Genomic DNA, 11,319 nt, shown 5'->3' with positions numbered 1-11,319 from the left:
CACACAGCACAAATGTGTGTGCACGAATCTGTGTGCACAATCATCGCTTTGTGCGATGTGAAATTTAAAATCGCACAACAAATTTGAGTGCGTGCATTTTTTTTCTTAACACCACAAATGTGCGTGTGCATATTTTAAAAATAATTTCCACTCGCACAGTGCAGTGTGCGATTTTGTGCACCACATTCCGAACTCTGGTATATACAATATAAATAAAAGATTTTTTTATTAGAAAAACACATCATTGAACTTTATATCGCACATCGCCTGAAGGATTTTTATACTGAAATGCTTATTTTAATTTGTTAATAAAGGATTTATATAAGACTATATATTATAATGAATATACAATAATTTTTTCTAACCCACCCACCCATATGTTCTATTTAAATTTACTTTTTTTGATTTAAAACGTAATTCTAGTACATATATGTATACTCCTTTTTATAGGTTCAAATTTGGCAATTATTTTATATACACATTGCGTCATCATACAGTCAATCAATCTTATTTGTTTGTTGGTTTGATCTGCCAGGAATCATAAAAAAATCACTACGCCAATTTTTATTAACTCAAATATTCAAAAATGATGGATTAGTTTTCCTATGAATAAGCAATCACACAAATTGATATTATTAATACGAGTAGATGTCACTCGCCATAATCAAGATTTCTTGATGCAAGAAATTAATAAAATCGTATCGGATAAAGAGTAAGGGAAGTCGATGGGTATCATAGTAAAGTCTATTTGAAAAAAAAAATGTTTAATCAAAAACTCTAAATTTTTTGAAATCTGTTTATTCAAGTAGTTTACATACCATGCTAGTTTGTAAATTAACTTTAAGTCAAAATCTTATTTGTTCTTGTGTTCTTAGATGGTTTCTGAACTTATAGTGGTACAAAAAATTTTTTCTAATATAAATATATATATATTCATATATATTTAATATATTCATAATAAAAATTATTCATAAAAATTAATTTTTGCGGAAAACTTTATTTTCCTTAAACTTTTTCGAAAATCGCAGAAAAGAGTTTTTAAGAAAGATACAATGATTGAATAAGGAATTTAACCAAAAGTTAAACTCTTGTTTTTTTTCTGCTTTTATGAAAATTAAATACTTTTGCGGGGTTACTTAAAATTTTGTTAGAAATATGATTAATTTTCCAATACGAAAAACAATAAGTAGGAATTCTTTGAATATATTTTACTCAGAGCTATAAGTGATGGTTCAGTAATTGTATATACTTATTTTGACTAACTCATAGTGAGTTCTTCTATTAGAGTAAAAGTTATAGATCTGAAATATTAACACTACTCTATATAGTGTAGTTAGCAGAACATTCAAAAGTTTACATAATTATAAAAATAATTAATATAATGGATAAAAGTAACACTTTATACAGTACATAATATAACACATGTTATGTTTAGTAAGGTTACAAGATGAATATAGATTGTATAGACTAACTGTATTTTACAATAATCAATTAACTATAATTTAATACAATATAATACATAAAGCTTGTTAAGAAAGTTTTTTGAATAATAGAGTTATTCCTTTTAAAAAGTTTTTAAGTTATTTCCAATGGTCATAACAATACAAAGCAGTATACTGGTACTAACTTTGAAAAGAAAATATGTGGCAGCATTTTTTATGTTGATTTTTCAAAATCTATATGCCAGACACTTCATATAGAACAGGGTTGTCTAGATCAGATGCGATCGCGGGCCAATACAAATCACTGTACAGATTAGAGGGCCGCAGAAACAAATACATACGTTCGTATGTATTTTAATTTATATTCATTTATATGGACTACCATAAAAATAAGATAATGTGGTTTTACCGGTAATCCAAAAGAAGATTTGCGTAATTGTGGTAGATTAAAAAAAAGTCGCAACCCGCACAAACATTAGCCGTGGTCTGCATGTGCCCCGGGGCCGTGCTTTGGACAGCCCTGATATAGAATATGTATTGTTTTATATTAAAAAAATTCTAATATGATAAATGTTATATTAACATATGTATGTCATATTAATTTATATTTTTCAAAAATGAACTTTTAATTATTGAATTTCCAAAAAAAAAAAAATTAAATTCGTCACTGCTTAAAAAATGGACAGCCAAAACTAAAATTAAATTTAACTTTGATGAAAAGTTTACATTACAAATGACACTAAATTTTCTTACTACATGGATGCACTGTAATTCATATTCTGACCAAAAATGTAAAATTGAATAATAAAACTTTTCCGTAAAGAAAAATATTAACGGCAAAGTTAGTTGGTGGCCACAATAGAATTACGTCTTCTACTTCAGTATTTTTTATGGAATTCATTTTTCCTTCACCTTCTGTAAAAGGTGCATTCAAAAGTCGTACGGAAACTTTTAAATGATTTTAAAGTTTTCCTTTTTCCCATCGCTCCATTATTTGTAGTTTCTTCTATTTACAATGCAAAAAGTTTTTTAAAATATTTTTACAGAAATATCATCAGAAATGCTTGATATATATTATTCTGTTATTCGAGCAAACACTTCAGAATTTTTATAAACACAAAAGCAAAAGAGGAATTTTCTAACACTACACTCTCCTACAAAATTTTTTTTGGTTTTCTTTATTTCAGGTTGAAATGAAATATAATTTACGCCTCATTTCCATTAGAGTTTCCCTGTATATATTCCTTTGATAGCGTAGCTATTATATTTATTTTTTGAGTGTTAAGGAGCGACTAGGATAAAAGGATTTTTAAGGTTTAATTATTCAACTGAAGAAAGTGTATAAAAGTGGATAATATTTGATGAGATTATGAGTGTCTTATAGGATACATATCAGTATAACTTGAATATTATCCCAGAGGAAAATTGGAGATAGATATCGAAATGTATTTCATATTCACCTGTTTATACTTACTTATATAAGTAAGTAAGTAAGTAAGGCTATGCATATGTAGCACATAAATTACACAATATTTTGAATTATATTTTAAGCACAATCCGCGTTCAGTATTAGACTTACAACGAGAATTAGACATACATTCTATAGCAGTAAAAATATCGAAGAACTGTTATTATTCAATAGAAAAGTTTCAAAAGGCACGTCAACACAGAAATCACTATATGTCAAAAAATCAGTTGTACAATGTTGCTTGAACTAAGTTTCCATAGTACTTAAAATTTAAAAAATTCTAAAGAGGTCTATAAGATCTAAAATAATATATTTATTATTCCATTGAAAAGAATTGTACAATAATATAATTGCGTAAAAGAAAGTTGATTATTTCGTTCAGTATAGTGGTACGTCAGCAGATATTCTTTCATTTTCCATACTTAGTATTTTTCGGCAGTTGGTAGTGCCTCCAAATCGTTGGTCACCTGATCCTTCCACCAAAGATACATTATTATTATTAGTAAAAGTTTAAGCTTGAAATCGCTCAACAGCCGGTACTGCGGCCAGAAGAGTCATATTGTACCAGTTTCACTATTGATTACACAAAGTCCCTTAAAGCTTTGTGAATAAAGTCTACAACTAAATCTAGAGAAGAGTTTTTAATCTGTTCTGATGACAAAAGTTACATATAAAACAAGTTTCTTCTGTTTGGGCATTCACAAAGAATATGCATGATAGTTTCCTCATCTTCGAGGCATAATCTGCATTCCGAATTAGCATATAGTTGTTGTTTATGAAGGTGCTATTTTAGTCCATAAAATACAAACGTTCTCTTCTGATAATTTCACCTGGGAGTACCAAATTAAACAGCTTTCTAGCCGGAGCACTTTTTTTTATTCGCACGACATGACTAAGCCAGTGTAGCTTATACAGCTCATCGTAAGAGAATATAGATCTTCCGAAGAATTTTTCTCTCGAATGCTCCCAACACCTTGTCATCACTGTTGGTAATTGTCAAATTTTCTGCACCATTGGGATTGGAACCCCTGTTAAATTTTAACTATGAGCTAACGTTTTAATACAATTTAAACACTTTCTTACGTTTATCTGTTTTTTTGTTGAGGACAAATACCGCTAGATTGTTATCCTCGTCACTGGTCTTTGGAAATTTTTCTCTATGTAATTATCTGAATATAATATTTGAACTACGAGTATCGGGGTTGAAACCCTGTTTAATTTTAGACATGGGTTCATGTTTAAATACAATTTAAATATTTTCTTACGTTTAGCTGATTTTCTATTGACGATAGAGACCGCTAGATATTCTCATCAGTGACATTTGAAAATGTTACCACCTTCACATAATTGTTAGAATATAAATATTGGGATTGAAACCTTTTAAAATTTTAACCATGGAAATTATTATATTAATACAATTTAAAGATTCTCATACTTCTATTTCCTATTCTATCGACAATAGACGATGTCATAAAAATATTTATTAAGTAAACATGTAAACAAAACCTTTTAAAAATTATTCCTACAACATAAAATAAATTCCTTAAAATATACAAAAATCTGATTAAATTTGCAACTCGACAAATAAAGAAAACTTTTTTCTGAAATTACAATAATTAAAAGTTCATAATTGGTAGGGAAAACTTTGGGAAAGTGTAATGTGTTTTCAATTTCAATAAAACGCAAACAGAACATTTTTCCGAAATTAACTTTGAAATACTTCGAAGTGCATGAGTCTGCGAGTGCGAGAACTTTGAAGTTGTCTTTAGTGATTTCATGGAGGATTTCCAGTGAAACGCTTGGCGACGGCAGACAAATTGGCGCCACAAATGCCTGAAGGTCAAGAATTCCTCTGTGTACACACACAGCCTTTCATAGACGTTGGTGCATGTGTAGAGCAGACCGGCTGTGTGGGTTGTTCTTCGTAACCCAAACGGCACCGTACGGTGCGAATGCGTGCACAGAAGATAAATCATCTTCATATTTTATTTGACACTTTAATGATTCTGTTGATGTTACAGCAAACACAGTCAGTCATTCGTTTGCTCTCTCATATAAATTTAATTATTTTAGCAGTTCTGGTGATGAAAATGACATCATTTAATAAAAAATTAATTGTTTTAAAATGTGAAAGGATTTATGTAAGTCAATTAAGACAAAAGTCACCGAATGTATGTTTGAATTAAGTCAAATTCATTTTTTATTTGCTTTTTATTTATTTTATGTCTTATCTTGTCTTATCTTATTTTATTTTATTTTATTTTACTCTCTTCTATCTTATCTTAATTTATTTTATCTTATTCTATCTTATTTTATTTTATTTCATAAAAACTTTATTTTATCTTATTTTATTTTATTCAAGATAAGATAAATCTTATTTTATTTTATTTTCTTTTCTTTTCTTTTCTTTTCTTTTCTTTTCTTTTCTTTTCTTTTCTTTTCTTTTCTTTTCTTTTCTTTAATTTTATCTTATTTTATTTTATTCTATTTTATTTTAAATGTAAGAGTGGAATGGAATTTTATTGTAAAAATGGAAATAGCCTTTATTGATTTTATTTTAATATAAAATCTAGATTTTATATTAAATATGGACTATATATATATTAATATTTTAAAAATTTATTCGTAATAAGATATGAATCAGATATTACGGAAATGTGTTAAAAACTCGTGGTTATTCTCAAAAATACTGCTAGTATTTTAAAATAATTATTAATATTCTGGAATATTGTATGTCTAATATGCCGGGTCCTAATAAGTTATTGCACTGTTACAGAACTCTTCATTGATCTATTTCCAAATAAAATTAGAATATTTTTGCGCCTTCATAAATCGAAATTTAGCTGAACATTAGAGTGGTTCTTATATCGCGAAACTAATGTTTTTTTCATGATGAACTCTAAAAATTTTGATTAGAGAAATCATAAGATAAGAATAAGAATATAAGAACATTGATAAGAAACATCAAAGATAAAATATCGCAATAATCCAGCTGTAAAAGTAATGTTTGTAACAAAGCTATATTAAATTCTTATAATGGACCCTTTTAAATACATCACATATCTCTATCTGCAAAGTTCAGACCACCTACTACTTAAAATATTTTCCGATACAAATATGCAAAAGAATTCCAATTGTAGTAAAACATTATAAAATAAACTAGGACATATGATTACAGTAAGCAGTATATATGAATAATTAGATTATTTTTTCTACTAATGGTATATTTTCAAGAGCGTTTTTTTTTATTACATGTGTATTGCTGATTCAAGAACTACCTGTATCAACTGAACCAATTTATTTCTTTTGTTAATTTTCTGAGAACTCTGATATGAACTTCAAGATCCCTAAAAAATAAAAATTCTTAAAAATTAAGAATTGCAGCTCTGCTTCTTTGCAAGGATAGATAGATGATAATAGATTTTAATAACAAATAAATGTTCTATAATTCTTCATCTTCCTCTTATCAATTCCAGCTTCAATCATGAGTTAGTATTTTAATTCTTTGTGCATGTCTTTCTATTAAGGAATGACCTGTTACAAAAGATACAATATTGTCGATTTCGATTTATATCAAGTAAATTAGTTTTCCAGATATAGATGGGTTTATGGATGTCCTGATTTGTTTAATCTTGGCACAAGTTGTTTCATTTTCTCTTTTTATTTGGTTTTTTTTTTTTGATGAAATACATTTTTTTAAAAATATATGTATATGTTTTTAGAAGATATACATTTTCTTTAAATATATATATAATACATTTTTTTGTAAAAATATATTTGTAATACCTTTTTTTAAAAAAAAAATGTTTTACAGATTTACAGATATTGATTGATATGTGAACATGTAGCGAATGATATAGTTGTTATTTGCATCTATGCTTGTTGCCATGGTAGTTACTGTGTCCTGATATCTAGATAACGAATACGTTGATATGTTTGTTAACTTCATTTAAAATGTGACATCGGTAGGACGATTTTGATATATGGAGAGAGTAAAGCTTTAAGAACTGCCTGTTTATCAGTAAATATTCTAATATGAATTTCTGATTTGTGCCTTTCTAATACTCGTAGTACATGTGTGGTAGCTTTGGGGGCTATTATTTTCATCAATTTGTATCATATCATCAGTTAGCATATCAGTTCTTGGTAGTATTATTCTGTGAGAGTAAAGTTTTTTCGCCTATTTCTAGATAAATAAAAATTATTGTTAATTATTTAAGACCCATCGGGGAATCTCTTTGTGTAACATATGTGTAACTGTGTTATTTTAATCAGTAGGTTATATTAGTTGAACCTATATTTTTAAAAACTGTAACTTTATCAATGAAGGTAAACTGCCTAATGATCGCATGTGTATCAGTCTTTTTGATACTTCTAGGATTGACTGCTATTGTTAACTGATTAATGAGTTTAGGTGATGAGTGGTGAGATAATTTCGTTAAGTTACTTTAATTTGTGGATATATAATTTAACTGTTCAGTTCTTTAATTTTTTGATTTGATTGTTGATCATGTTTGTTGTTTTTAGTTTTTTTGGTGATTGTGGAGAAATTTCGTCAATGTATTAAAAAATAGTGTTCTTTTAAAGCAAGTAAAAGTAAGTATGTTGTTGAATTTGTAATTTAAACAATAATTGCTATAATCTATACTTTAGTCTATAATTAAATTTGAGTTATATAAATAAATTGCTTTGTTTTATAGGGAATTATAGTCTCTGATAGAACGAATTTAGTCTATGCAGAATAGATAGAATGTATTCTGGGTTTACTATTACAATTATACCATCAGCTTATTCTTAGTTAGGTTTTATATATTGTAATAATTGGAGTTTTCATTAAGGAGAATATATTTTGTGTTTGAAAATTATGTACTAAATTACCTTTGCATGTGTGGCTAAAGGTGTCAGAGATATATACCAATTTGATGTTTTTTTGACGAGCATATGGGTTATCATATATAGTGTTATTGTCTTTTATATTTATTTTTCCATGTTATGTCCTTCGTTTTACAGTGTAATTGATTTGTTTTCACACTCGGATATTATTAATACAATTTCATAATTATATTGTTGTTATATTTCTAATAAGTATTCTAATAAATAACAAATTATCAAATTTTTAATGATTGTAAACTCCCAAATACTGTTTTTAATTTATTTGGTTATCAATAATAAATAATATAAGCAAATATAAGTTTTATGGTTACTGTTTTTAATGTGCAGTTGTATATTGTACCATTCACTTGTCTCTAGATTACTTATGTTATTTATTGTTCTTTATTTTATTTTATGATTGCATTAGTAATTAATTGTTATAAAATAAATTGAAGATATAATGACTTAGTAAGTCAAAACATTGTATTTATATATTTTGTAAAGAATTATTCCTGTATTTATATAAAACCAATTCTAAAGAACAAACATGAAAGTCTGTTATGGACATAAACATAAATATGAAAGAACATCATATCCTGTGGTTTCGCAATCCTTTAAGCCTTAAATTCCGAAATTGTTATTTTATTGCAAGAAACTTTTAATAAAAGTGCGTACCCCAGTACAGTACGGAAATAATTGTTTCAAAAACAGTTGTTCAAGTTAAATGGCTTATTGATTTAGTAGCTTTCGCATTCTGGTTCAAAAGAAAATAGTTCAATTTGTGGTCTTATGAGTGACGCACAATCCATATGAACTGTTATTGGCATTTGGTAAGCCTTTGAATGTGATTACTATTTTGAATTTCCAATATGAAAATGATTTTAATGGAAAATCTCATACAAAAATCAAAAACACAGTCAATATTGGGAAAATATTTCATAAAATAAATAGTGTAGACCAAAGAGTATAATAATTTTTTGCTATTTGTGCAGTAGTTGCAGTTTGTGAATATAATTTAATTTTGGTAATTATACTCTGCGAGCAGTCATTTTCATTTTGAAAATAACCTTTTTGTTTCAAAAGTAATTAAAATGAAATGCGATGAAAACTCTTCAAATAACTAAACAAAATTAGCTACTCTAATTTTTGTTTAATTTCCAAATATGAGTTTTATTAGAAATTATACCAGCATAAAGGATTAAAATTAAAATCAAATTACTTTATTTGTGTATATAAATTGATATTATTAAGAACTTTGAACGAAAAAGTGGTATATAAAATCTTTCTTCATATCAAAAGTTTTTAATTAACCATGTTAATAATAATTAATTAAAAACATATTTTTGGTTAAAATCAAAATAATAAAATTTATTTATTTTCTACTTCTATTTTTAATTTTAGATCTAACATATGAATGTTATATAATTGTTGACATGATTTTATTGCTCTTTTTTAAAATAAGTTTTATTATTAATTCTTTCGCTGACAATTTATGTAAAAGCATAGAATAATACAAGAATTAATAATAATATTGCTCAGTTAATATTTGCTCAAGGTATAAGTATTATTAAGTATGTTAAGATTAAAAGAATTGGCTGCAATGAACTTACGTCTATGAATCCGTTGCGGTACCATTGGATTTCAACTGTGATATCTCGATAGTTCTTGGGAAATCAAGAAAATATTTTCCACATTATTCTAGCGCACTTACAGGAATTCTGCTCGACACTAGACAGTTGACAGTTGCAGGAGAGATCCTGAACTATATTCTTAACCGTCATGGTAGCGCAAGTCATTACAAGTCATTATAGAATAATCACAGTTATATTCAAAATAAAAAGAAAAGTTTGTTTTCAGTATACAGACATTATTGGTTTCGCAATATTCTACTCTATACTTCTTCCTTTTCGATTCTATTTTAATTTGATTTTAATTATATTGAATGTTTACACATATGTATTATAGTACTGTATATTATCAAGGTGGAGAAAATGCTTTTATAAAAAATGCATTTTGAGAAAATGCTTTTAGTTGTTTCTGTTATAGATATAGACTTTAAGTTGGCTGAAAGATGTACTTAATTTTCTGCAAAACGTCCTTTTCGAAATAACTTTGACTACAGACCACTCTCTTCCCTTCTAAGGGTCTCATTCTTAAGCAATTCTTTTGCTGTCATTTATTTAGGGTTTTACTTATTACTTTTTTTTGAGAAAAATATTTTGTTTAAAATTATTTTTGATCAATTTGTTATTTTATTCAATTAAGTCTCATTTAGGCTTATATTATATGGACTCCTTTTTTTGAGCCTGAGTTTATTTTTATTTTATTCAGGCATAGTGTTAGATTTCTTTTGAATGTAAAAAAGATTTTCAATATTACAAGATTATCTTATATTATTCCTAAATAAATTCATATAAAATTGTACTGACCACTGAAATGTCATTCTCAAAGAATCCTGAGAATAATTAACATAAAAATAAAAATAATAAAGAAAAATACTTTTTTGCATTATACAACATACTTCATATTAAATTATGACAGATTATGATTTTCATACTGAACAAATAGAGAGATTTGGAGCAGTAGTGAATTGCAACAACAAAAATTTTTATTTATTTTTTAATAAATAGAATTTTTGGCTATGATTTTCAGTGATCTTTTGGAATTATTTTTTATATTTAATTAATTGTAAACAATTTTTTGAGACTGCAAATACCATAGGTCTGTCATGAACGCTGTCAAATTTAAAGCTGAGAGTCAGTCTACATAAGACAATTGATCCAAAGTCGTACTTGAGTTGTCTGTTCGAACTTGGAGTTGAAAGGCAGTTATGGTTGAAAAGGATATTTAGTCTCCTAACATGGTTACCTAAAATACAACGATCTGTAAGTAAACCTACTTAAACCTAAGATAGATATCTCTACAGGGCATCTCAATGAAAGAGTTTGATTTTTTTTATTGGAGCGTAAATAAATTGTTTACAGATGCCTGCATATTGTTGAGTCTTTCCATCCTTTGTTAAAAAGTACGGTACAGGAAGAACTCAGTGCCAGTTTGTATGATGTCAAGGATATGCCTAAATTGTTTAGTTTTTCCGAGTGGTTTCCAAAAGCACTCCGTTTGGCTAGCTCATCTGCTTTGCAATTGCCAAAAATATTCCTATGATCGGGAACTTGAATTAGACAAATGTTTAACTGCATCGACATCTCATTTGGAGATATGTAGCAGTCAAAGACTGTCCTAGCTGTAAACTGGACTGAACTCAAGAACTTTAAAGCAGCTTTACTTGCTGATAGTATGTATATAGTTCTATTAAGTAGGATTAGTTAGTTATTATATGTTGTATTCAGTAATGTGCGTTTTATTTGTATTAATATTTATTTAAATATACTGTGAAAAAGAAAAAAATTTCTATTTTTTACTGATCAGTAGTGCCATTGCTGCAAACCGGCAGCCATCTATGGACCGCTGTTTGAGAATACTTGCTACAGATTATGATAATAAGCATATGGTAATTTGAAATTCAATTGTTATCTC

The sequence above is a fragment of the Teleopsis dalmanni genome, chromosome 2 (genome assembly GCF_002237135.1).
Source record: "Teleopsis dalmanni isolate 2A chromosome 2, ASM223713v2, whole genome shotgun sequence".
Classification (NCBI taxonomy): Eukaryota; Metazoa; Arthropoda; class Insecta; order Diptera; family Diopsidae; genus Teleopsis; species Teleopsis dalmanni.
This window is presented reverse-complemented; position numbering follows the sequence as displayed.